The 27,842-nt window shown below is 38.6% G+C and overlaps 1 long non-coding RNA gene across 1 annotated transcript; it reads right to left on the bottom strand.

Annotated features, from left to right (window-relative positions):
* On the bottom strand, nucleotides 1-26,547 carry LOC125453718 (uncharacterized). The gene is made up of 4 exons (XR_007247832.1): nucleotides 26,446-26,547; nucleotides 9,887-9,939; nucleotides 1,198-1,240; nucleotides 1-109 (listed from the first exon to the last, which is right to left on the bottom strand). It is a non-coding gene; the product is annotated as an uncharacterized LOC125453718 (long non-coding RNA).
* Between the last annotated feature and the right edge of the window lie 1,295 nt (nucleotides 26,548-27,842).

The following is a 27,842-nucleotide window of genomic DNA, read 5'->3' as shown; positions in this document are numbered from 1 at the left end:
CTTCTGTTCAGCATCACAATAATTGTCCTTCAGTAAAAGACAATTACAGAACTCTGCTTCAAGTTCATTTGAACAATAATTTACGATTCTATCCAAGTGTTGCTGATTTCTGTCAAGTTAAAAGAGAAAAAAAATCAGTTAAGAGAATGGGAAATGTAATCAACATAAAAATCATAAAGCCTTACAATGGGAGTTCATACATACTTGCAGTTGCCCACAACATTGGAAAAATAAAGATAGCCATCAGAAATTGCATCAAGTTGATTAAAAATATTTTGTTGGAGAGTATTCTCTCACCAGTATACAGAGCACAGCCATTAAATTTTAGTCTTCTTTGTGAAAAGGTGGACTAGAACCAACCAAGAAAGCAATTACCAAACTTTAAAAACATACATTCAAAATTAAAGACAACTCTTCATCAAAACCATACTGAAGTGACTGGACTTAAAACATTAATTCTGCTTTCTTCCCACAGAAGCTGTCGGGCCTGCTGAGTTTCACCAGCAATTTCTGTTTTTGTTTCAGATCTTCAGATCTCCACTTCTTTGTTTTACTTAATCTCAAAGCAGTAGTCACAAACTAACAGAGGAAATGCAACAGCAAGTGAAGGATGGATAAGCTTTATCTAACTGTAAAGCTGTGAAGAGTTTACTTCTAAGATAATAAAATGTGAGGCTGGATGAACATAGCAGGCCCAGCAGCATCTCAGGAGAAGGGTCTAGGCCCGAAACGTCAGCTTTCCTGCTCCTCTGATGCTGCTTGGCCTGCTGTGTTCGCCCACCTCTACACTTTGTTAACAAATAGTTCAACTGAGTTTATAAACATTTAAATGGTAATGTTCAGGGGCAATAATTTTTGATGTAAATGACTGAATGCAAACTGTCAAGTAGCTATTATATGCCCAACCAAGCAAGATACCAAGCTATCATTTGCAGTCAGGTTAGTTACAAAAGCAATAAAGGTATTATTAAGCTCCTACTGCTGGAAGGCAAATGCAATTGTTGGTTGCTGTTCACTTCAGCTAATTCAGACTTGGTAGCTAAGAGGATTATGTCAATTTGCCACAATAAACAAAATAGACAGGCAGTGAACAAATGTGCTACTTCTTCATAAACTGAAGGAAACAGATTGGAAACTTGACTTTACCAAATCTCAACCTACTACAGAAAATTAATGCAGGATAAATGAACATTCTACCTTTCATCAAATGAAGAACAAGCATAGCAATATCCTGTGTGATCTGCAAATAAAAGATAATTAAACTCAGCAGAGCAGTATGGCTCCTTTTCTTCAAAGTAAATCTTCAGTACACAAGAATAACTGAGAAAATCATTATTTCAAAACTAAGCAATCTTAAAAAACAGAGAAATCCAGAGAGATAGCTATAACTTGTGAAGTGGATAGATCATAAAAATGAGAATAGTAGACCATCCAACCTCTCAAATCAACCCTGTCATTCGTTAAGCCCATCTATGATCTTTATTACAGACCCCATTTTAATTCCTTATAATTTGAGTCTTATGTAAATCTACAATCTAATTCAGCCTTGAATGAATTCAATATCTCGGCATGCATTGCTCTCTGTGGAAGAAAATTCCACACAATTTCAGTTACATCTTATCTGGGAGAGGCCTTATTTTTAAACTCTGCCTTCTAATTCTAGACTTTTCAGGTGAAATACCATCTTTCCAATATTAGCCAGATCAAATCCCCTCAGCATCTTATGTGTTTCAGTATGATCACCTCAGTCTTCAAATTGTGAAGTGAATACATAATGGATAGCCAATCCAAACAATGCTCATAGAGCAACCCCTCCAGCCCAAGAATCAGATTAAAAACAAATACTGAAGCTACTGGAATTCTGAAGCAAACACAGAGAATACTGGGGAAACTCAATAGATCTAGCAGCATCTGTATAGAGAGAAGCAGAGTGAACATTTCGAGCCTGACATGACACTCCTTGAGAACTAAAGAAAATGTATGTCAACAGCAACTTTTTTCTAACTTACATAACATATTTTTATCTCATTGTAGAACCTGTGTATACCTTTCAGAACTTTTTTATGTTTTCTCTTTCTTTTCCCTCTTAAATCATACTCATTTCACAGGATATTTTTGTGTCTTTCATAGGGTCTGTTTGAACAAGCAAATTTTATCACACTTCTTACATTTCCTGGTTTTCCAATATTAATTCCACAGACTTACCCTCTAATGGACTAACATTCACTTTAACTACTCTTCTGCTCTTTATATAATTGTAGAAATATATCTATAATCTGCATCTATCTTTCAAAATAGTTTCTCTAATACTCAATTTTTTCTTTCCTTGAATTTTATGATGATTTGATGGTTTCTATTATTTACTCAACTTCTGACCAAATACCAGCTTTCACAGTAAGAAGGAAATCAGAATTAATGTTTTCAATCTGTGTTCTGATGAAGACTCACCAGACTTGAAGCGTTAACTCTGCTTTCTTCCCACAGATGCTGCCAGACATGCTGAAATTCATCAGCAATTTATATTTTTTGTTTCAGATTTCCAGCATTTACAGTTCTTTCTTGTCTAATGGTACTATTCCCAGCTTCCTTAGTTAGCCACAGATGGGTCATTGTTCTGACAGACAGTATTTCTTTCTCAATTGAAAGGTATGAACTTAACATCATTCAGCTCTGTCCCTTCCTCTGCTTAACATTTACCCTTCAAAATCAATAAAGGATGGACCATAAATGCTAGCCTAGCCTACTTCCCAAATTTAAAAAGATCAGAAATGTTTATCTATGCTTTTACCACCTCCAGATCTGACTGCTCCAAATTATATCATGTTGCACTTTTGATTCCATCCTCAATAACCACAATACAGAACCAAAAATTTGCTTAAAACACGCACCAACTTCTGTTCCAATATTACTCCTTTCAGCACCATCCTTCCTTGGATCCTGACTTGGCATGGCTAATTTTCAAATCCTAATTTTCCTTTTCTATGTCCCACTTTCTCAAAACAGGTTTCCACCACTGACACAGTGATGAATTTGTCCTGTATCCTGGACGGGCTGCAGCACAAAAGTCTCTAAATTATCAGACTGTTTTGGGTGGCCATTCACTACTGAATGAGCAGAAGCATCCACATATTAAATCTTGGCCATACAAATGCCAAGATCTTCTGTTTCTTTTACAAACACTGATACTTAACCATGTGCTTGAACCCTCTCACTGATTTTCTGTTCTATGGTTAACCCATTGTTACCATCTGTTTCTGCCTCCTGACTTTATTATTTCTTATCTTGACTATTTTATCCCACTTGTTCAGTCTCTTGGCACTTATATTCGTGTTTATTCTGATGCTTTACATCAGTTCCACAATTTCCAGTTTTCTGGCCCTAACCACATTCTTTTCACTGCAGATGTGCAATCCCTCCAAATGCCTATTCTCCATCAAGATGGTCTGAAGACTTTCTGCTTCTTCCTTTAAAGGTGGCCTGAACAGTTTCTAGCCACCAGTATTCTCTTTTGCCTGACCAAGGTTGTTACCTCTTTGAACAACTTCTCCTTTAACTCATCTCACCTTCTCCAAGTCAAAGGTGTGGCTATGGGCACATGCAGGGACCACAGAAATGTCTGTCTGTTTGTGGGGTGTGTTGAACATGCTTGTTCCAGTCCTATTTGAGGCTTTGATCTACAACTCTTTCTCCGATATATCAATGATGTCTTTGGTTGCTAGTGAGGAGGAGGAACTGAAGGATATCAGTAACTGTAGGGAAATGATGTTGGAGAAATCGATGAGATTAAAAGTTGATGAATTGCCAGGGTCTAATAATCTATATTCCAGTCTATTTAAGGAAGTGGCCTTAGAAATTATGTATCCATTAATGGTCATCTTTCAAGACTCTGTAGGTGGGAGAATAGTTCGTATGGATTGGAGGATAGCTGATGTAAAAAAGGAGATAAAGAGAAAACAGGGCATTATATATCGGGGAAAAAAAACAATGTTGCTGGAAAAGCTCAGCAGGTCTGGCAGCATCTGTGAAGGTGAAAACAGGTCTAGCGACCATTCCTCAGAATGTGTCATTATATATCAGTTAGCCTGACATTGTTAATAGGGATAATGCTAAACTCCATTATGAAAGATTTAATGGCAGAGCACTTTAAGAAAAGTACAAGATCAGATAAAGTCAGCATGGATTTGTAATCGGAAAATCATGCTTGTCCACCTACTGAAATTTTGTGAAGAGTTGAAAAGGGGAGACAGTGAATGTGGCTTACTTGGAAAGCTTCAGAAGGTTTTTGATGAGGTCTCATGTAAGAGATTAGCACATAACATTGAACCAAATAGGATTGAGGGCAGTGTGCTGAAAATTGATAGAGAACTAGTTAGCAAACAGGAAACAAAGAGTAGAAATAAAGGGACCTTTTCTGAGTGGCAGACAATGAATGACCTTAGGGATCAGTGCAAGATCCTCAGCTCTTCATAACATATAGCATAATTTAGAAGATGGAATATGTTTTAAGACTATTTTCAATATTCCACTGATTCTCAATGTCATTCTGCCTATGTCATGCAATATGGTGTCAGATGCTTCATGCATACTCTGTCAACAGTTTGCTTCTCTTCAGCCAAAAGGTGATTTCAGGTATGACAGTAACTGTCCTCCCAGTGGAAAATTTGAAATAATTGACATAATTGTATATGATCTCTGCTATATTTGGCTCAGTTGACTTGACTATTGCCCCAAGCAATAGTTGAGCTGTATCTTCCAAAGATGGCATCATACAATGATACATATTCTAAGGAATATATATCGAGGTACTCTTCCGAAGATGCTATGTTGTAAGGTGTTAACTTCTTTATGTAAGTAGACATAATTTACTTTGTGGTTCAGAGCTTGCATTTTTTTCTGCACATTATCTGGAAATATCCCAGTTTCTCATAAAGGTAACATTGGTGTTATAAAGCTGGATATTATTTCAAATTGTTGCTTTAGCAGTGAGTTCTAATATTAAAGGATTTCAGATATTTTGTGATATAAAGTTATGGAATCAGAGCTTTTTTGTGGCCAGTGGGTTGGTAAGCCAAATGCTAGGCTTTCACCTACAGACACACACTTTACAAATGCGTAAAGCCAAATGGTGATGTTAAGGACAGCAATAGACGGCCTCCATGGGAAGTTACAGCAACGTTTATGCTTTGTTCAGGTGGAGGTAGATGATCGATATTAGGTATCGTGAATGGGATATTCCTGGAGTAGCACAAAAAATTTCTTGAAGTACTGATCGGCTTTTCAGTTGTACTATGTCTGCTTGCCAATAATAGACTGTGAATCCCAGACAGGAATGTATGCCTTTGCCGGTGCATGAGCTCACCGATATTTCACCATGTCTTCCTCTTCCTCGGTTATTTCAAGTTGTCTGTGCTCAGTCCTTGTTCCCTCAGTATGTAATGCAGGACATGAGAATGATTATGAAGACCCTGGCTGGTGTATGTTAAAGCATGTCCTAAGATTTTCCAGGCACTTGATTCACCTCTTCTCTGGCTTCCTTAATGACACATCTAGTTACTATATGGCTCTCACCAAACTGCTTTTTGTTGATTTTTCCATTGGTGTTATCAACATATTTCAAATGTCATTCCCTAGACCCCAGGCAGAAAGTCGCTAAGTCTGCTTTGACGTGAGAAGAGCTCAATAACAGATGAAAACATTATGGTCACCTTCCAGAAATTATGTTGATAAACATTCCTCAGTGATCTGGGTATGCTTATTTCTTACAGCCCACATTCTATTTACTTACAGAAAGTCTGTGAGAGGCACAAACCTGATCATTCACTCACTCTGATTGGTATAATTAGTGGCAATAGTGGCATTATTCCTTGGAAAACAATTTATCAGTCACTTGTCTGATGTATTGTTGCTGCTCAGCTAGAAGATCCCACAAATCTCTCCCATAGAGCTCTGAAAGTGTCTTCAGCCAAAATAGTTAAAGCATTTGTGTCTTTCACAAGTACTGGTAAGTAACTTCAGGTCAACTGAAAGCAAAAGCAAAGTGTTGTTTTAAACCAGTGATTAGAAAACATGTTGGGTATACTCAGCAGTTCTGGCAATATGTGTGGAGAGAGAAACAGCAATTATTTCAGGTAGATGACCTTCAACAGAACAATTTCTCTCTCCATTGATGCTGAGTTGTATTTCTACCACTTAGCATAAAGTTTTATTTCAGACTGCAAATGACTGTCAGCATCTGCCATGAAACCCTGAACTTCTTGAAATACTGATGTCTCAATATGTTGACAAAATTTATCCTCTAACCCGCAAACTATGTTGTAGGTGTGGCCTTTTTGTAAGATGTATTAGTCTGCTATCCCATCTATTGTATGAACTAACACTTCTGTGAGGAACACAGTCTGTTGCTGCTTTGTTTGTTGATCCTCATGGCGTTCATGTGTTTGCTGGTCCTTGGCCCTCATCTGAGGTCTAAAGTTAAACAGCATATGAAGCTTATCTGAAAGATAAGGACTCATATCAGAGAACAGATGGATTTACAGGTCTCCAAAGTTGTGATAGCTACCATTAAAAGGTTTGAAAGGAAAATCTATGTAAATTTTTCACATAAGCAGGTGAACAAAATAAAAATCAGCTATGAGATTTCATTTCAAATTTCCCTGACATGCTTTCAGCTTCTTCAACTGGTGATGTATTCTCACTGGTGAATTGTCTGGTGAATTCCTGGAAGTCCAGGAAAGTGACCAGCCATAGTTAAATCTCATAAAGCCATATTAATATAGCTTTGACCGACTGAAATTGACAACCTGCCTTTCAACCAGACCACACACATTCATTCTCCACCTTCTTTGAATTAGGCTTCAGAAAGCACGATAACAAAGTGTGAAGCTGGATGAACACAGCAGGCCAAGCAGCATCTCAGGTGCACAAAAGCCGACGTTTCGGGCTTAGACCCTTCAACAGAGAGGGGGAGGAGGGTAACTTCTTCAGGTTAGGCATCCCTGGAAGAGGCTTCGCAGTGAGGTTAAAATTGTGATCAGAGATAATGGGAACTGCAGATGCTGGAGTATCCAAGATAACAAAGTGTGAAGTTGGATGAACACAGCAGGCCAAGCAGCATCTCAGAAGCACAAAAGCTGATGTTTCGGGCTTATACCCTTCATCAGAAAGGATATAGGCCTGAAACATCTGCTTTTGTGCTCCTAAGATGCTGCTTGGCCTGCTGTGTTCATTCAGCTTCACACTTTGTTATCTTGGATTCTCTAGCATTTGCAGTTCCCATTATCTTGTTCAGAAACCATGATGGTTGATTCATAACCTTGACACCTACAGATGTCTGCGGGGTCAGAAATGCCTTTCTAATAATCTTTTATTCAACATCACCATGAAAATACATTAGACCTGTGGATACCATCTTCAGATGAGACAAAACATGGTGCTGTGAGGGAAGGAGGAATTCCAGCCCTGCCAACCAGGTTAATCAAATCAACCTTAGCAATCAACATGTCAGCTGTTACATCCAAACTATTTTCAGATCCATTGTTTTTGATCAGCTACTTATCTACCAGCTTGAAGATTAATTCATGTTATAAACAACATAATATGACGGCAATGTACATGATTTATTCTTTGCAAAATAAATATTAAAATGCCACACTGTTGCCTCTTTAGGTCAAGGAGGTATGGGTATTTGATGCCAGTTTGCCAGGTTACCATTGCTTCTTTCAGATCATCTCCCAAATCAATAGACTCTACCACCACAAGGACAAGGCAGCAGAACATTGAAAATTCTATGAACTCAAAGGTCTCCTAAAAATCACATCCATCATAATTTGAATTTATTTGTCAGTCCTTCATTGTCAGAAGAAAAATATCCTGGAAATTCCCACATAATAGTATTCTGACCTTATTTTGAGCATAATAGTTTTCATGATACAGGCGAAATTTGGTTCAAAATAAAACAAACAAAAAAAAGACATATGGTTGCCCCTTTGGAGCAAGTAGGTTTGGGTAATAAATGTCAGTTTGCCAGTGACATCCATATTCCTAGAATCACAAAGAGAATCTCCGTTATAAAAGTCACAGGTTATGCATCCAAACCAGAAATCTATCTTACAGTGACTTTAAACAAAGATCTACAACAGGAATCAATGGAAGTAACATCACCAAGGCTTTACAATTGGCAATCCATTCTTTTTACTGTCCAGATGAGGAAGATGCAAATAATACTTCTCAAACATGTTGCATTTTCTTCATCTCAAGGAACTCCCGAAAGCGCTTCTCACTGGTCTCAATACACACAGATGCAAATTCGACTGGGACAACACATCCATAATAGGAAAACAAGGTTAACAGAGACCTGCCAGGGAATTCCTGGAGGCATCGCATTCCAACCAGAACTCCATCAACCAACACATTGAACCAGACCCGTTATAAAAGCTACTGAAAAACTGAACTGGAAGTGATGCCAACCATCCCAGCAAACTGAGGCATATAAATAACAAGCAGGACAGAACTCCAACGCTTCACCAGAGGCGCACTTACGATGTTATCTAGCAGGTGATGGAACATCTGCAATCAAACACATCGGCTCAGCAAGCAAGTCTACAAGTTCATCCATGACCCAAGCTACAAATCTTCTCAAAAACTTGAAAGGAAACATCTTGAAGGATCTTGTTCAATTTTTTTTGGGCATTGCCTGTTTCTAAAGCTCCCTGTTGACTGTTAGTGGTTAGACAATAATTCTCGGAGCATTCACTTAATGTCATTTGTTATTATTGTTTCTGATTCTTTTTCTTCTATATTAATGCTTATATGTTTTAAAGCATGCAACATTTTATGGATTTCCTAATTTCTGAGCTTTTTTTATGAAAAATGCATGGAAAAAGCTATATGAAGATAAATTATAGATGGTGGCAGCCAGATCTGCTGCCTGAAATGTTCAGATTATGGGTTTTATCATGACTGTTTTTTCTTTTAATTCACAAAATAATCAAATTCACAACACAATAAAAAAGGTGTTGTTTTAAGCAGCTGCCTGATCAGGTCAAAGTACAAATTTACTACTGTATTTAGAGTGGACTTCCAGCTGCGTGACCGAACCACTTGTCCAGTTATTCTGGCAATGGGGAGATTGCCTCTGTTGTTTCAACAGAGGGCTAACAAGGCCGAGAACAGTCAAAAGTCATTGCCCTTTTTGAAACCCACAATTAAAGTAATTTGGCATTAAAAAAAGACTGGCATGATTTCTTTGTTGATATATGTGGCACAGTGCCTCAAAAGTTTTGATGTAGATTTGTCCGAAATAATCATCATTTGGATCACATTAGTTTTACTTCTTGTCCAGATTGTGGCCCCACTGGAAATTTGAATGATTTGATAATTTGAGCCCTTCAACTTCCCAATAGCTTTTAGAAAATGATGCAAGGAGTGAGTCAGGTACTAAGTGGTAGTAAAGTTCTATACTTTTACAATGGTTTTTACATATAGGACAAAGGAATTGACTAATTGATGATCATGCATCGATGATGCATTCTACACTTCTGTTAACTGTCTGATTCATATCAAACACATTCTGTTTTTGCCTCCCCACTGTTAACTTCACATCTGCGATTAATCTACTGTTATCTGTAATGAGCAGCCTTGTCTTTCCCGCTGTCATTCATTCCAACAGAAGTTGAACTAATGGGAACAATACACAGATGGGAACAATAAACCTCATTATTTAGTAAAATTCATAACATTAAAAGAGTCAGTGAATAACAATAGAAAAGGGACAATATCTTTCTTTGTGTGCACGTAAGCCTAATACTTACTCAGAACAATTCTGATTGGAAAAATAACCTTTCATACTAGATCATCCTGTCATTACTCATCTTCAACAACTACTTACCTGGAGTTAAAGGTCCATGAGCTTGTTTTGTCTTGTACACGTAGAATAAATATCTGTGTGAAAGAAACAAGAAATAAGTGTAACTGGACAACTCATAGGGATTATGAACAGATCAAATTCTCCTCTTTGACTATTACCATAACCTTTGCGCTAGCTTTTTTTTATCCATTCATGAGACAAGGGCGTTGCTGGCCAGGCCATCATTTTTTGCCCATTCTTAATTGTCCAAAGGGTAGCTAAGAGTCAATCACATTCTTGTGGCTCTGGAATCCAGACCAAGAAAGAGTGGCAGCTTCCTTCCTTGAAGGACATTAGTAAGTCAGTTGAGCTTTTCCTGACAACCGGCAATGGTTTCATTGGTTATCATTAGGCTCTTACTTCCAGAATTTTATTGAATTCAAAATCCACCATCTGCTGTAACTGGATTTGAACCTAGTTCCCCAGAACATTGACTGGGTATCTGGATTAACAATCCCACAATAATATTACTGGGCAGTCATCTCCCCAAATGATGCTGAATCATCATCTATCTCTAATTTTCAAAGCACCCATTCATGGTCACTTCATTACTCTTTGAATACACAATAACTGCTGAACATTTATACTCTACAGCCCTTTAAAGTTTCTTGAATATATAATTTGTAATTATGACATAATTTTGAAGAATATGCTTGTATTACATTACAGAATTTTTAGAATTATTCAGCTTTAAACCAATATTAGCTATAAGCATTTGCAGAAGTAAATTTATTTTATCACTTAGCAGTTCAACCCACGATAATCATGACTGATTGTGTCAGTCACCACAAGTTTGCAGCAATGAGCTATTGCCAAAACACCAATTTTATCAATAAGTGGAAGTAATAAACAGAGTCAACTGCCCTATATTTGCAAAGGCACCTTAGTTGGTCATGTTGGTTCACATAATAATAATCAGGATAGCTCATTTGCTGTTTGCATTTGAACATAAACTAGAAATACAGTTGTTTCTTCCAGAGCTGAAGGAATTTCATTTTGTAGCAAGCTTGAGTCCCCTTGTTTATTGTTGAAGAATTATTATATTGAGCCTTCAATGTAAACACTTGTGATGTATTTTTTCAATTTACTCTGGGACATAGGGTGTCACTGGCTAGGCCGGCGTTAAATTGCCCACCCTTAGTTGCCCTTGAGAAGGTGATTCTTGAACTATTGCAGTCCATATGCTGTAGATATACCCCCTGAAATCTGTTATGGATGGAATTGCGGGATTCCCATGTGAAGCATCAGTGGCCTAATGTATGAGGCACTGGCCTCCGAAACTACCCTTGTGGATTTGTGTCTCATCTAAGGCGCTTGATTTGGGTTAGTACTGCTATCTTACAGCACCAGGGATCTGTGTTCCATACCCTTGGTTGGCTCTTTGTGTGGAGTTTGCATGTTCTCCCCGTGTCTGCATTGGTTTCTGTTGGATGTCCTGGTTTCTCTCCACAATCTAAAGATGTAAAGAGTAGGTGGATTGGCCGTGCTAAATTGCCATGTCATGTCAAGAGATGTACAGGCTATGTGGATTAGCCATGTAAAATGTGCGATCGTGTGAATGGGGTGGTGGGCTGGGTCTGTGTACAATGTTCTTTGGAAGGTCAGTGCAGAGTTGATGGGCTGAATGGCCTCTTCCCACTCTATAGGGATTCTAGTTTGACCCAACAACAGTGAAGGAACGGTGACACATTTCCAAATCGGGATGGTGATTTGCTTGGAGGGGAACTTGTTCCCACATATTGGCTCCCCTTTTGTTTCTAGATGAAAGTGGTTGTGGTTTTGGAAATGCTATCAAAGGATCTTTGGTGAATTTCTGCTGACCATCTTGCAGGTAGTACATGCTGCTGTTACTGATTGTCAGTGCTGAAGGGAGTGAGTGTAGTGCCAGTCAAGTGGGCTACTTTTTCCTGGATGGTGCCAAGCTTCTGGACTGGTTATGGAGCTGCATCTATTCAGACAAGTGAGGAGTATTCCATCAGATTCCTGACTTGCACCTTGTAAATGATGACAGACTTTAGGGAGTCAGAAAAAATGAGTCACTTGTTGCAACATTCTCAGCCTCTGGCCTGCTCTTGTAACCTTTGTATTTATATGGCTATTGCAGTTCAGTTTGTGGTCAAATGAACTGGAAGTTGATTTATAAACTGAGAATTCTTCACATGTGGAAGTGGATGGTTGGTTTCACATGCAATCAAACAACAACTGTTCTCAGTTTTATCATCATTTTGCTCCCTCACTGTTAACTTCAACCATGTCCACTGCAGTAAATAGCTTGCTGTTCTTCTTTATTATGGAGAATTAAATATTGTAGGAGGCTGTTGTGACAAAAATAGCAGCATTTTTGTACTTCACCTCATGTAATTCTCTGACAGCTGCATTTAGGATAGAAGCTCCCTTTCCTCACTGAAATAAAAAATTTGTAGGTCAGGAATGAATTCTCTGTGGGATCAGGCCTGAATTATTGAACTGGAATTTAATCAGGGTACAGAACATTGTTCTAGATGCCATTCAAATTATATCTTAGAAACCAGATGGTGTGCATGCACCTGTTCATCAGCAGCTTATGGAATAGTTTGCACTACCATGTCTTTAATTATGATGAAGGGCATGCCTGCGAAGACATTTGGACTATTAAAATGCCTCAAAATTCTCATAGTCATTAATTTTGTCAGAAACTTGCAAGGACTACTGAAATTTCTATCATCTATGAAAGTGTATGAAAGTCCACTGAGAGGTCCTAGCACTCAAAAATGTACAAAATATTTTCCAAATACATTTTAATCTTGTATGCACTGACTTCTGTTGTTGTACCACAGTTGAAATAATGCCTAATCTTGGAACTGCCAATCAATTTCTGTCAGCTAAAAAGGTATAGGTTTTTGCTTGCATATGTTGTCCAGTTAGGGGAGGTCCATTTTGCATTTATAGTAAATTAAAAATGACAGAGTTACCTGAACTGTAACAATTGTTTGATCCATATGAGATGGTTGTCACTTTTGTTGTCAATCAGAAATTTGCTAATTTAAATTAAATCTACGTGATGAATAATTTTCTACTTGTCAGAGATCTATGTTGACTTCCTATCAGCCTGATCAACAGAACACAAAAGGAAACTCAAAGGGGCAGCATGGTGGCTCAGTGGTTAGCACAGCACACTCCCAGTACCAGGGACCTGGTTCAATTCCACCCTTGGGAGACTGTCTGTGTGGAATTTGCACATTCTCCCCATATCTGTGCTCTGGTTTCCTCCCATAGTTTAAAGATGGGTAGGTTAGGTGGATTGGCCATACTGAATTGCCTGTAGTATCCAGGGATGTGTGGTCTTGATGGATGAGCCATTGCAAGTGCAGGGATGGGTCAGGGTGGGATGCTGTTCAGAGTTTGGTGTGGACTCAGTAGCCAAATGGCCTGCTCCCACTCAATAGCGATTGTGTGAAACGACAAAGCATTCTCTGCTCTACTCTTATGATACGTATGAAGGTAATCACTTTCTTTTTACACCATGAGATTACCAACATTTTAAAGAAAGATCAAATTGATGACTAAGTAGTAAATTTATTGAAATATTGCAAACTTCTTAATCACTTTGTTCAGAGCTTAGTCAAGATTAATCCAGGCCAGTCATAATTTATAAGTGGAATTTGACCTCTGAGTCAATTGGCAGGTTTGCAATTATTACATAAAAATACAAAAATGTCATAATTATAAGTTAAGGAAAGTGATGGCTTTTACAGACACTCTTCACAGTGCTGATTCTTATGGATTCAGGCTAATTGATTTCTTGCGATTCAGCTTTTCAAGGAGATGTGTAAATTTTTCACCTGACCTTTGTTCAAATAATTATAGAATCATAAATTGTTAAGGAGCAGAAAAAGGCTGACATTATGTAAGGGCCATCCCATTAGTCTCATATGCTTACACATCTGTCATTTATTGAGTCTGTTTTCAATTGCCATTGGAAAAATATTGTTCTTTTCACTGCTGTGCATTCCAAGCGGTTCTGACCAAAAACAAGATCTGATACTGCCTCTAGTTTCTTTGCCAATTGTCTTACATTTGTGGCTTTTGGTTATCTATTTTGCCAATAGAAACAGCTTCTCCTATTTACTTTAGTACCTTTGTCAAATTTCCACTTCAAATTCTTTGAGAATAATGAGAAACTTTCAAATTTCATGTATCTGAAATATTGCATTCCTGGTATCATTGGGCTGAAGTGGATGCGCTTTATTTTGGCAAAGAACAAGGTGTGTCAATTTTTGCACATGGCCTACTAAGTTTTCTTGCCTTACCTAACAAGCATACCAAATTAACTACCTAAACCATGCCATGGCATCCCTCACATCTTACCCCAGCTCCATCTTATCACATGCTGTTACCGGAACAGCTCATCACTGCTGGGATATCCTGGAATAAATACCACCACCATCTTCAAGAGCCTGTTGTGTACCTAGACAAGCATTCTCAGTCAAGAACTTTCTGACATGGCTCCTAACATTTGCTCAGGACATGGCAGACATGGGGAAATTAGCAATAGGTTTTGTAAACAATGTCCTAGAGGTCCTGCTGTATGGGGCAAAGTAGGCATGAGTCTTGCTCCAATTCCAGCCTGGGTCGCCATCTGGAAAAATACTCAGCATTGTATGAAGACTGTAGGAAGAGAGGGAGGGAGGACGGGGAGAGAAGAGAATAGATGGTGAGGAGACAAGAGGAATGGAGACGGGAGAAGAGGAGAGAACTTGGAGACTTGGAGAGGAGAGGCCAGGAAGAGGTGAGGTGAGGAGATGGAAGGGAGGAAGGGAGTGGAGAGGAAATGGTGAGGTGAGGTCCCTCACAGACAAGCAGACACACCAGCACTGGCCATGAGTGAAATTCAGGACATAGGCAAAAATAAGAATTTTCTAAAAATAAGGGGTAAAATAAAAGGGTCCATATTCTACTTAGTTAAGGTATGCCTCGGATTCACAGGCCGATGAGTTGCATCCTGCACTCTATGTGAAATCCTAGACACCCTGGCAGTTTGGAAAGTCTTACTGTACAAAGTCGGAGGGAACAAAATTCTTAATTAATAATCAGGTGCACCTTCTTAGCCAGCACACAAAGGACCCAACAAGGAAGAGGGCAGTTCACGACTTAATATTTAGAAATAAGCCTGAGCAGGTAGAAGATGCATCAGTAGTGGAGCATTTTGGACACAGTGACCATAACTCAGTTAGATTTAAGATAGTTGTAGAAAAGGAGAAGAATGAACCAAAATATAAGTTCAAATTTGAGGAAGGGTTGAGACAAGATACCACTTGGCCCAAGTGGCTGGGAGTTGCTACCCAGCTACAACTTTGTCAGAGCAATGGGATAAAAAAAGAATAAACATGCAGGATAATGGCAGGGGGGTGGTGTTGTGGAATCCCTTTGGCCTAACAAGTCAACACCAAACCTCACAGCATCCCACTAGATTCATCCCCCTCTCACCCACCTAATCTACACATTCCTTTGGGCCAATTCACTTAGCCTACACATCTTTGGACTGTGGGAGGTAACTGGAGCACCCAGAGAAAACCCACATAAACACAGGGAGAACATGCAAACTCCACACAGACAGGCAACCGAGCCTGGAACTGAGCTTGGGTCGTCTAGTGCTGTGAGGCGGCAGTGCTAACCACTGAGCCGCCATGCCATCCATAAATAAGGTGGCAGAAATCCCATCAATACATCCAATTGTTTTGTTTTTGAAGCCAACTCAATGTAAGCTTTTCCATGCTCAAAATTATTCTGATCAAAATAGTCAAACAACTAAATTTAGCATTTGACACCTTTTGCCAGATTCCAAAGAAATTCTATTTAGAAATAAACACAGCAATAATCAATCATGCCAAATTGTACTTTGTTGATTATGTTTGTGGCTAAGCAAGTGCGTCATCAATGCCAAAATTATTTCTGAACGAAAAGGGAACCAGGCGAGGAAATTTACCAACAAATGATTTTAAATAAACCTGTTGGACTACAACCTGATGTCGCGTGACCTCATCTACCCCAGTCCAACACTGGAAAATCCACATCACTGAATATCCACTTGGTTTTTTTTTCCCCTTTGATCATTCTTTATACAGATGTCAAGGGAGGTCATAAACTAGAAATTTAGGGTAGTTTTTTGAGTTTCACTTATAAATCGAATAGCTCAGAAATGCTGGTACACATTAAGTTTGTGCTAACAAGTTACTGCATTCTTTTACAATGCATATCTTAACACAAGGAGTCTGAACATGCCTCATTTCACATTAAGTTACTGATGGTTTCCAACTCCTGCTTAAAATGTGGAGCAATTCCTTCACTTCCTGTACCAAGGACGAGTTAAAAGAGATCAAAGCCATGAATGGATTTAAACATATTCACTACCTGCTTCTTAAAAGTGAATAACAGACAGTTCCTATTTCAGTGCTGTCAACAGCTTCATCACCAGCAGGAAAAGACAAGTTGGCCCAAAGGCCACATATATCTTTGTAATGTAATTTAAATCTGCAATTCATGTGCATTAGCAGCTGCCAGTTGGCAGGTGTATAGCTGATACCAGATCACAGCTCTGACAGCACAGAATTTTTGAAGTGACTTTACCGTGCTGCAGATTTTGCATTTGGAATTTGAAAAGCCTAGTTCCAGTCTACAGAGAGTTGTGAAGCCCAGTTGTGAGTATGCATGATGCACGGCCAGCAATGATCTGATTGCGACATTCAATATCCCACAGGATACTTTGACACTCCCTAAATTCAGGTCAAGCTTGCATGGTAAGCCAATGGCTCACGTCTTTCTAATTAGATTTATGAGCATTCAAATTTCAGCAACTGGTGAAACTAGCCGTTTGACTTTGCTATAACATAATAGCATCACAAGTGGTTTATTTCATTTAACAGGATGCCGCTGTCAAGCCAAAAAGACATTTCAACTACCACAGACGTAATATCGTATTTGAATTTGTCCACATGAGAATTGAGATGTGAAAAGCACCCACCATAGACTGACCTCAACTAAAGTGCAAAATCATACAAAGGGTGACATTTTTCATAAGCCTCATCATCCTAAGCATATCTCAGCAATAATATTTCAAAAAGGAATCAAGGGCAATTAGAAATGGATAAAAAGTGCTGGCTTTGACAGCAATGCCCATATCCCATGAAAGCATATAGACAAAAAAAGGCATTCTACACTCTCACCCAAACCCAAAGTATGGAGGATATTGTGGGAGCTATTTTGGTTAGCCCTTAGGAAAAGGGTTCAAGGATCAAAATGTATGTTCACCCTGGATGATTTTGTGATGCCAGGTACAAAGACTGTACATCATAATGACTGACCAATTACACTCTACATGCCAACTAATTAGCATTCATTTCAGATGCAATATAAATTGTTACTCCTTTGAACTGTGGCATTCTTGTGCCTGTCCTGACAAATGCAAGATTGGAAGCTTCTGTGGCTTGTTCTTTTTTCCAAGAAATTTTTAAAAATCACTCATAACTTAAGTTAAGCTGAATAAGTTTGAATACCTGCTTAATCTCCACATTCAACATTTGATGCTAATTATATTTAAGAAAACTTGCAATTGAAGCAGGACTTTGGTCAGACTAAATTAAGTCATCTAATATAGATATTAGAGAATGACTTTAGTTTACTACCTTAATAAAATGCAAATGCTTGCATCAGAGGTGACAGACACCAAACATTTCCCCAAAAACTTTACATGCAAAGTTTGTGAGATATGAAATTATGATTACAATTCAAAAAGAACATGCATTCATAACTTTGATGCAAATAGAGTAGAGGAAACTAGTTTATAGGTCAGCTCAGAAAACTACCAAAGAAAAAAAAAATCTGGCTGCCTGCAAAACCTGAAAAATTCTAAAGGCACCAATTGTTATCTTCCCCAGCAATGCTGCTGACTCAAGAACCACCGGCCTGTGTTCTGCTGGGAGCCCCTGTTAGACAGGTCTTCTGCCGCTGGTGATCTTGATTCTAAAGAAGGCCCATAAGTCTCCCCACTGCCTGGCTAATGGGTAGTTCAAAGGGCTTTCCATGAATAGAACATAGAACATAGACCAGTACATCACAGCACAGGCCCTTCAGCCCACGATGTTGTGCCAACCTATTATCCAACTAAGATCAATCTTCCCTGTATACCCTACATTTTACTATCCTCCATGTACCTATCCAAGAGTCGTTTAAAAATCTCTGAAGTAGCTGACTCCACTACCAACGCTGACAGCACATTCCATATGCCCACCACTCTCCGTGTGAGGAATCTACCTCTGACATCTTCCCTATGCCTTCTTCTAATCACCTTAAAATTATGCCACTTCGTAATAGTCATTTTCACTCTGGGAAAATGTCTCCAATTATCCCTCTATCTATGTATCTCATCATCTTGTAAGCATCTATCAAGTCACCCCTCATCCTTCTTCACTCCAATGAAAAAAGCCCTAGCTCCCTCAACCTTTCTTCAGAAGACCTGCCCTCCAGTCCAGGCAGCATCCTGGTAAATCTCCCGTGCACCCTGTCTAAAGCTTCTACATCCTTCCTGTAATGAGGTGACCAGAACCTAACACAGTATTCCAAGTGCTGTCTAAACAGAGTTTTAAAAACTGCAGCGTAACCTCATGGCTGTTGAACTCAATTCCCCTGCCAATGAAAGCCAATTCACAATATGCTATGTTCTTTACAACCCTATCAACTTTGGTCACAACTTTGAGGGATCTATGGATGTGAACCCCAAGATCCCTATGTTCTTCCACACTGCTGACAATCCTGCCATTAGCCCTGTATTCTGCATTCAAATTCAAACTTCCAAAATGAATCACTTCACACTTTTCCGGGTTGAATTCCATCTGACGCTTCTTTGCCAAGATCTGCATCCTGCCAATGTCCCATTGATCTTCAGCCTACAACAGTCCTCCACGTTGTCCACAAGTCCACCAACCTTCACGTCATCAGCAAACTTACTAACCCACATTTCCATTTCCTCATCCAAGTCATTTATAAAGATCACAAACAGCAGAGGTCCCAGAACAGACCCCTGCGGAATATCACTGGTCACTGAGCTCCAGGCTGAATACTTTCCATCTACTACCACTCTTTGTCTTCTATGGGACAACCGGTTTTGTATCCAGACAGCCAAAATTCCCTAAATCCCATACCTCCTTAATTTCTGAAGAGCCTACTATATGGAAGCTTATTGAATGCTTTGCTAAAACTGATATACACAACATCCACTGCTCTACCTTCATCAATGTGTTTTGTCACATCCTCAAAGAATTCAGTAAGGCTTGTGAAACATGACCTGCCCCTCACAAAGCCATGCTGACTATTTCTAATCAAACTGTGCTTTTCTAAATAATCATAAATAATAGCTTTCAGAATCTTCTCCAATAATTTGCCCACTACAGGAGTAAGACTGCAATTTCCAGGATTATCTCTATTCCCTTTAGCAGTATAGTTTTCACACCAGCTCTCCAGCCAGCAGCCAAGACTCTGAATGCCAGGAGAAGATTCCATCCACAACTTTGTCACATTGTTTTACTATTACGCAAGTCAAGTAATATATGAATGCCTGGAAAAAGTAATATAAAAATGTTGAGTTCACAAAATTGATGTTGCATTTCTGCAAGGTTCTGGTTTGCTTAAAATTAAACTACTTTTAGGTTTCACAATAGATTGATAATTTAAAAAGTACAGAAATAATATTTTAGTTTTCATCAGACAACCCACAATATCAGCTTCTCTAAGAGTTATTTTAACAGTTAATCATTCATATTTAATTATCCCCATGCACTAACTCTTTAACATCTTACCTTTGTATACTCAGTTTAATGAACAAAGCACCTAGCCAACTCACTTTCCTACAGATTCTTTTCTCCATCCATAGTGCTGATATTGTCTCTTCGATCCTTTACACTTCTTGCTAACATTTGTCTCAATTTATCTGCTTCAACAGGATATTTATTATATCTTATCTTCCAGTTTGTGCTATCAGTCTTGTTCTATTGCCTACCATGTCGAGGCTGAAATCTTTCTTTGCTCCTCCTGATTTCACCTGTAGTGCTCTTTCTCTAAAGACTTACACCAAGAAGTTTCTTTTGCTTCAAATCATCTGAGTGAATTGTTTCAACTGTCCCATTTATGAAGGTACCCTTCATTGTTTGTGAGTGTTAACAATACTTTTAATATCGCAGAAATGTTATGGAGCAAAAGGAGGCTATTCAGCCTTTCATAACTGCAGTGGGTCTTTAAATAAGTATCATCAAGTAGTGCCTATCTCTTGCTCCCCCCCCCCACCCATTACCTTGCTCATTATTTTCATCCAAACAATTGTTCAATACCACACTGAATGCCTCAACTGAATGTGCCTCTACCACGTACTGGCAATGCATTCTAAAATTGAAACATTTGTTGAGTGAGAAAGGATTTTTTCCACACTATATTGTCTCCTTCTGCAGATCAATTTAAATCTATGCCCTCTTATTCTTGTTGCTTTTATGATTGAGAACAGTTTCTCGAGATTAACTCAATTTGGCAACCCTTGATTTTGAAATCTTCCATCAGATCTTCTTTTAGCCTTCTTCTCTCGTAAGTGAAAATTTCTAACCTCTTCAAGATGTCCTCATAACTGAAATTCTTTGTCCCTGGTATCATTCTTGTGAATTACTTCTGAACTCTCTCCAATCCATTCATATCTTTCCTATAATGTGGCACCTTGTATTGTACTCTGGCTGAGAGATAACCAGCATCTGACAGAAGTTCAAAATTACTCTTGGCCTTGGTACCCTATGCTGAGGCCAATGCATGCTTTATTAATTACTTTCTTCATCTGTTCTGCACATTCAATGATCTGTGCAAATGTAGAGCTAGGTACCTCTGCTCCCACACTACCTTTAGAATTTTATCCTTTATTTTATGTTGTCTTTCAATGTTGCCCTGTCCAAAATGCATCACTTCACACTTTTCTGCATTGAACATTATCTGCCACCTTATCTGCTCACTCCGTAGACCTGTCTGTTCTTTTGAAATTCTACACTATCCTCACAGTTAATATTCTTCAATTTTTTATGTTATCTGCAAACCTTTGATTGCCCCCTGCATCCCAAGATCTAGGTCACCAATATACATCAGGAAAAGCAAGGGACTCAATATTAATCCTAGTGGAACTTCACTGCAAAACATCCTTGAGACAAAAAAACCCATTAACTCTCACTGAGATGGTAAGAACTGCCGATGCTGGAGAATCTGAGATAACATGGTGTGAAGCTGGGTGAACACAGCAGGCCAAACAGCATCAGAGGAGCAGGAAAGTTGACGTTTCGGGTTGAGACCCTTCTTCAAAAATTCAGAAAAGCCCATTTCTGAAGAAGGGTCTCGACCCGAAACATCAACTTTCCTGCTCCTCTGATGCTGCTTGGCCTGCTGTGTTTATCCAACTTCACACCGTTTTATCCCATTAACTCTTGGTTTCCTATCATCCAGTCAATTTTGCATCCATGTTGCTACTGCCCCTTTCATGCTATGACCTATAACTTTCCTCACAACTCTGTTGTGTGATGCTGTATTAAATGCTTTATGGAAATCCATGTATACAGCATCAATAGCATTACCTTCATTAACCCTTTCTGCTACCTCTTCAAAAAACACCAGCGTGTTAGTTAAGCATGATTTCCACTTTAGAAATCCATGAATCTCTTTCAAACCAGCCCCTCTTCCCAACGTGAGGCCGAGTTCCATCCCTAATAATTGTTGCTGGAAGCTTTCTCACCACTGAAGTTAAACTCTTGAATAAAAGAGAAAACCAGGGGTTTCTCAGGGATATTGTACTTTCAGAAAAGGTTACCACATGTAACTCGTGAATTTACTTAATTTCAAATATAAAATACAACTAGTTATTTATGACATTAAATTTCTTGTAAGTACATATTTTTGTTAGATCTAGCTGTTGTCATTTAAAAATGCTGTTATTATAAGAATGTCTAAAGTATCTTTCATTTCTGGTTTTTCATGAGTAATATTATAATGCCAGCAAAACTGAGTATTTACCTCTCAGTGCATTTCAATCCTCCCAACACTAGATGGCAATCTGGTGTTAGTTGCCTCAATCAATGTTGTATGCTTTTTTGAATCAGATTCATCTCAAATCAATTCCATTTCTTACAGTCATTTTTTAAAAAATTTTACCATTGGCATCTCTATTCTCTATCTGTTACTTACTGCTTCTCCATTTCCTGCTGTGCCTCTTGTCACTCCTCCACCTGATGTTGCACAGGAGATGGCAGTGACAGCGAAATCAAAAAGGAAGCTGGGAGGCCATGGATATAACAGCAGTAAATAAAGGAGAAGCAGGTTCTGACCCAACCCTAGATTTTGCCTCCCTTTGAGCCAGCCCTGGCAATTTATTTTTTCACATTAGTTTCCAGCCCCAATCAACTTTGTAAATTAGTTGTTATAAAACTCCTTATAATTTCTAATATTTTTCTTTTGCAATGATATAACTTCTATCTGTTCATATATTCAATATCACAGCAGTCATTGTTGGTTTGACATTGGCTGTGTACTTACTTGAAACACCTCTAAAGTTGCACCCTAGATTCTGCAATGCTGTACCCCTTTCAATTTCAGTATGATTCTTAGCTGATAAAATTTCACATTCAGCTATTACATCAACGCCTTTCTCGTCCTGATAAGATGCGAAGTAAGGATCCACGCTGACGATTGCAGAACGTTCATCAGCCTTTATGAGTCCTCAGATGTCGAAGCAGTCCATGTTCATTTTCAGCAAGACCTGGACAACATCCAGACTTGAACTAATAGGTGGCAAGTCACATTCAAAAGGTACAAGTGCCAGGCAAAAACCACCTCCAACAAAAGTAAATTCAAGCATCACACATGAACATTTGTGGCATTATCATTGCTGACTTCCTCCTGTCAATATGCTGATGGCTACGAATGAAACAGATGCTGAAATGAACTTGTCAAATCAATATTGTAGCTAAAAGGCAAGGCAGAGCTTGGAATCCTATCTCTCTGAAACCTGTCACTCTAATGTCTGTCCTCCAACTACAAGTGGAAGTTAGGAGTGTAAAGGAATACATTCCACTTGTTTCGATGCTTGCAACTCAAACAATACACAAGTCTTACATCATGTGAGATAAAGTAATTCACTTGATTGGCATTACATTCACACACATTCACTCCCTTAACCTTTTACACAAAACAGCGGCATTCTGAACTCTGCTTTGTCTCCATAGATTCAGCCACCCCTCCTGAGTTTCTCCAGCAATTTCTGTTTTTATTTTAGATTTCCAGCATCCACAGTTCTTTGCTTTATTTATTGTTCTAGATATTCACCTGTAAAATACCCAATTATCTTTGAAAATGGGGAAATAATTTTAACAGTTCCAGCACATTTAGGTGTATGATATTCTGATAGCTTTTCAAAGAACAAAACACAATATTAATTACAAGCAACAGGGCTCCTGATAATTTGATAATCTACTACCTTATGAATGAGGGATAATCCCTGAGTAAAGTGTGTACAACTTTCATACTTAGAATAGGAAAAATACATGTAAACTTGGTTGCTTCACTTCTGTCTCATCCTTTAAGACATCATATGAAATCAACACCTGTGGCCAAGCTTCAGGCATCTGTCTAATTATCTTCTAATATGCATCAATGTCAAATTCTATCTGACAGTGTTCCTGTGCTTTTCTTGTGAATTTATACTGATTTCATGGTTTGAGCAGATTTGATAAGAATCAAATCTCATACTTAAGCAAAACAAATGCAAACCATGTATTACCATTGTCTTTGCAAGATAGTTGTTCATGCCATCTAGGTTACAGAAAATATGTGTAAAATGCTCTCATTGAAATAAAGTTTGCCCAAAGACCATTTCGGCATTAAACCATTACACTGGTGACATATTGTAAGTCAAGATTGTTCTTTTCATATCCTAGAGATAGTGTATTATTAATAAAATATAATACAAACAACTGATTAACGTTGTTGAAAACAGAAAATTCATTTGATTATTTATGAGTTTATTAAAAGGAGAATATACTTTATGAAGTTTGCAAGGATGAAAAAAATTATTTGTATTGTTTTGTTTTATAAACCTGGAAATTAAAAATCATTTAGACTGAAAGCATGTCTGTCAGCATACATTAAATTCTAAGCCAATAGAGTTTATGCTAGGCTTGGCTGTGATCAAGTTATCAAAGGATAACCTTACACCCAAAGACCTTCTGTAAAGCAAACTATCCACTGGACTACAATCACTTGTCCAATTCATTGACTCCTGAGAGTGGGATAAGAAGATTGCTGATATTGCCATCGACAAAGAGGAGATCATCACTGATAGCCATGATATCTGGAGGCTTACCGCCTGGAAGGGCACTGGAAGAGGTAGAGAGAAGCAAAAGAAAAAAGACCAACTGGCTGAAAAGAGGGCCAGAGAAAACAGAGGACAAAAAATAGTGCACTTTCTGAGCCCACTGTCCTGCTTTGCAAGAAATGCAGCAGAGGCCCTTTTGCTGCAATAGTTCCTGAGCCATATCAGGTGGATCTACAGAGATGACGACGATGGTGGTGGCCATCATCTAAGAAGATAGAAGGCTGTCAGCACCAAGTAACAATATTAACAAAGTGTATAATTCTCATCTTTCAAGGATTAATTCAATTTTTGCACTGCTAACCATAAAAGATTGTCTAAAGATTACTGTGTAATATTATACTGCAATCTTCTCCTCAGGTCTATAATTAGGTAAAATCGAAGGTGCTTGAAACAGATTGAACTGACATCTTCCAAATTATGGGTTGGTTGGATTTACATAAACGTCAGCTTGTCTACATACTTGAATTTAACATTTCCTGAATGAGTTTGACGAGTTATTGTTATTTAAATAAGTAGATTGAAAATCAACAGCTTTTGTTAATGTAAATGTAAGATAGGAACATTTTGCAGTTGTCACAATTTTTTTCTGTCTATACAATCTGCACTCTCATAGCAATCATGGTCTAAAACTTCAATATACCCCCAAAATGGATGTGGGGATCGCAAAGTGTGATGAGACATAAAGTAAAGCAGACAGCATGCAGTCTGAAGAAGGTCCTGAAGAAGGGTCCAGACCCGAAACAAGAGCTTTCCTGCTCTTCTGATGCTGCTTGGCCTGCTGTATTCATCCAGCTGTACACCTTGTTATCTCAGATTCTTAAGCATCTGCAGTTCCTACTATCTCTCATGGTGCAAGCTGTGTTCACCATTAAATGATAAGTGTGTGCAGCTCAATCTGAACATGCTGTTAAGTGGCTATAAACCTCAACAGTACTTATGAACTCTCTTCAAAACCTAAAATCAGCCTGCACCTCCTCCAAACAAAAGAGATAAAACAGAGGTTCTTGGAGTACACATCAGGCCTGGCATCAAGTGGATAGGGAAACAGGGTTACTGGCTGGAATGCTTCAGGTCTGTCCAGAGCTTCTAGAAAGCTACGTGGGGAAACATTATTGGGAGGGAGGGAGACAAAATTGCTGTTTTCCCAATGGCAGGTTAATAGCAAACATTTAAATTCTCAGAATGTTTCAGGCAGGTCAGATTTCCTCACTGTGATTAGAAGGAACTTTTTTGCACTCATCAGAATACCATGAATACAGATCAACACCCTAGGCTGCTGGATTTACATTCAGGCACGCAATGCCGTTAGCTAAAACACAGAAGCTAAATACACGAACCCTACTATGAGAAATGAAACAGGGGTGGTAAATATTTTCCTCCAGACTCTGGTGAGAACAAATATCTTCACTAAATTTCTCCTTCACAAAAATAAAAGCCATTTTGCAGTACGATCAATTTGAACAGTGTTAGGGTTGGAGCCTTCTCATGTTGATCAGTTCATGCGTTGCAGTTATGTACAGTCTGCTGGTTGTTTGGAGTGAAGCCTAATGGGCCAACAACCCTGCTGAAACAAAAGAACCACATTGGCTAACACCAGAAAATCTGGCTAGGGAAGTCAAGTGGGGCTGAACTCAAAAGGCCATCATGGCAGTATTCTTGTCCTAGGAAAGTCTTTGGTGAAATGCAATCAGATGCACAAGTTCTTCTAGTCGCAAAGGAAGGTCAATGGGTTGAAGGTGCATTGAGCTGCTGCGTGCTGTAACTCTATTTATATTTTAAGTGCGAACACTGACAGATGTTAAAGTGACAGTAACTACTGCAGTCTCTTTGTTATATCCACACTTTAGAATCTCTCACCGTTTAAGAAATATTCTGCACATCTGTTCTTCCTACTAAAGTGGATAACCTTATTTTTTTCAGCATTATTCTATCTGCCATTTTATTGCTTACTCATTAACCCTCCAGAAAATATTTTACATCTTCTTCACAACACACATTGTTACTGAGCTCTGTATCATCTGCCTGTTTGGAAATATTACATTTGGTACCCAGGTCTGAATCATGACTAAAATAATGAACAGCTGGTGACCAAGTACTGATCCTTGTGACACCCCATGTATACCTTCTATTTTGAGAACGACCTCTTTACTCCAAATCTCTGTTTTCCATCTGCTTGCCAATCCTTAAACAGCTGGCTTTCCTTACTGTTGAAGCACGATTGCAGCTCTTATGGATTCTATTGGTAATAAACAGATCCACTAAAATATCCCTGAAAAACAACAAAAATGAACAGGACATAACAATACCACAAGAAATCTGTCTGCACAAAGTATTATACGCATGAAAAGTGATAAACATCACAAGTTTTCATTGCAGGACGTTATCAGCAACCTTGTTGATCTTAATTATTCTATTTACTTGTGGTTCGGGTAGTAATCTGGAGATTATTACCTTTGTGAATCTGCTTTCTAATTTAGCTCTGCATTCTCCTTCAGCAGAAATTCTTTCTTAGTCATATCTAGGTCATCAAACCCACATGGACCATGAGAACTGGATATTCTCCTCTTACGCAAAGTTCCACTGTAGTTCAGAGGAGACATCTTTAATCATGACACTATAAAGACAAGACAGTCTTTGGGACTCATGTTTTCAGCTGCAGAGAACAGTTTCTGTTCTCAACTCCATTGTGCCCAATCACTACTGATACAAGGATTACTGTATTCAAATTAATATCCCTAATTGGATAGCTCCCATGCTGTTCATTTTGCTCGACCTCCTTACCTTCCCTGCTCTTGTCTATACAAATTGCAAGAACTTTTAACCGATTGGTCTATACCTATAATTGAGTTTCCACTAGTGCTACCATCTAGGTAGCTTTTGTGTCCCCTACATGGACCATTAAAAAAAACTAACCTATGGGTTGTGACTGCCCCCTGAAACATTCAGGTAACTCTGTCCCTCCCTGATGCATCAACATGTGTGATACTCAGACATCAATTAGAAGTCAGTATAACTTGAGTTACAAACACTTACTGCAGATATGAGTGTTGTGGAGTGTATGTAGGCTTACTGAAATTATGACTGCACATAAACGGTCAGTTTACAAGTAGCTATTAAATAAAACAGGGTTGTATTTGACAAGATGTAAAGCTGTAATGAACTAAGTCTGTCAAAGCTTTCACAGGATTCGGGGAAGCAGATATGGGAGATACAGATAATCTATGTTTGCACATCAGGGCTGTGGGAAGGCAGGCACAATCTAAGAATCAACCTTGAAAGAATGAAATTAGGTTGACTTCTACACAGAAAGGTTGGTAGAAATTTGAAACTCTTTTCCATGAATGATCATTAATGTTCAATCATCTGTGAACTTGAAATAAAGAAACAAAGTATTAAGGGATATAGGGCAAAGGCCAACATGTGAAACTGGTAGCCAATCAGCTGTGATCTAATCAAACAGGAAAATAGATCCAAGCAACTAACTATTCTGCTCTTGTTTGTATGCTCCCAGAGTATCCA

Source organism: Stegostoma tigrinum, chromosome 6 (genome assembly GCF_030684315.1).
Source record: "Stegostoma tigrinum isolate sSteTig4 chromosome 6, sSteTig4.hap1, whole genome shotgun sequence".
Taxonomy (NCBI): domain Eukaryota; kingdom Metazoa; phylum Chordata; class Chondrichthyes; order Orectolobiformes; family Stegostomatidae; genus Stegostoma; species Stegostoma tigrinum.
The sequence above is the reverse complement of the archived record's forward strand: the minus strand, read 5'-3'. Positions and strand labels throughout refer to the sequence as shown.